The sequence below is a fragment of the Volvox carteri genome (genome assembly GCF_000143455.1).
Source record: "Volvox carteri f. nagariensis unplaced genomic scaffold VOLCAscaffold_10, whole genome shotgun sequence".
In the NCBI taxonomy this organism is placed as follows: domain Eukaryota; kingdom Viridiplantae; phylum Chlorophyta; class Chlorophyceae; order Chlamydomonadales; family Volvocaceae; genus Volvox; species Volvox carteri.
Window position 1 is genome coordinate 677002 of NW_003307553.1, and position 1449 is coordinate 678450.

Consider the following 1449-nt stretch of genomic DNA (forward strand, 5'->3'; position numbering starts at 1 on the left):
ACTGACTGACGCTAAATCTTGCCTTGAAGCTGCACAGCAACGTACGGCGGACTACTTTAACAAATCCCGACGTGCCATCACCTTCTCGCAGGGCCAGTTGGTGATGCTGAGCACTAAGAACCTGAGGTCTCTAGCGGATGGTTCTCGTAAGCTTTTACCTCGTTGGGTGGGACCATTTCCTGTCGTTCGCATGGTTGGGTCTACTGCAGTCGAGCTGCAACTACCACCTGACATGCGCATCCATCCCACATTCCATGTCTCTCTAGTCCGACCTTTCCGTACTACTGACACTGCTGCTGCGCTTCAGCCAAAACCTGCTCCTACTGTCACGGAGCCAGGACCAGTTACTTGGCTTTCAGGCAAGCAGACATTTTACGCGGTTGAACGGATACTGGATTACCGTTCCCGAAAAGTAGGCAGAAACCGCCGCCGTAAGCGCACTGTGCACGAGTATCTTGTCAAATGGGCTGGGTACTCGGCTGAGCACAACAGTTGGGAACCAGAAGCTAACTTTACCCCTGACCTAAAACCTCTGCTGGAAGAAGCACGGCAACGAGCACGGGCAAGGTAAGATTTGCGGGTTTAAGGTAAGTGTTTTAACTCCCGCGCGTTTTGGCCCGGTTCTGCTCTGCCAGTTTCTTGCCATGCATCGAGGACGCTGCATCTAGAGGGGGGATAGTTGTTGTATTCCGCTTCTTAAATCTGGGTCCAAACTGATACATTTTTCTGTCTAATTTTTCCTTTCTCGCTTGGCGCGGTTACTGGACAAATTCGCTGGAACTAACTGAATTCCAACTGCCTATTTTTGCCGCTTTTTCTGTCAGATCTTTATGGCTCCGACCTCTGGGTCAGACGGCGAGCGGGAAGCTGTCATGGATGCCAACAAGTAAACGCCGCCTCAGGCGGAAGTCCATACTTGCAGAAGTATGGGCAGGGGTCGTAGCACAGGCTACGACTGGGACGCTGGTCCCTGGCTCGCGGAGCCCCGTCATCGATTGGAAGCATGGATCAACGGTACGCCATTCCGGACTGGACCGCGCCTTTTCGGAATTGGCTGTACGATTCATGGGATGGCCGCATCCTCCGCTATTTAAGCGGGCGAAACTCTTCCAAATCGGTGTCTTCCGACGCCACCATCCAGTTGTGGTTTAGTAAGATACAACAACGTTTTGCATGCAAACCCCACCTTCATGCCTGCTGCATACACAACCAAGCAACTGCTGGCCTATGAGTCCACAACATTGTAGCCTCCCTTGCCATTTCCTGCTCTCCTCAGCCAACCCTTGCCCCCCTTGACCTCTCTTGCTCTCCTCTGCCATCCCTTGCCCTCCCTTGGCCTCTCCTGCCCTCCCCTGCCCTCCTCTGCCGCCCCTTGCTCTCCACTTCCCTCCTCTGCCGTCTCTTGCTCTCCTCTTTCCTCCTCTGCCCTCCCTTGCCCTCCCTCGCCCT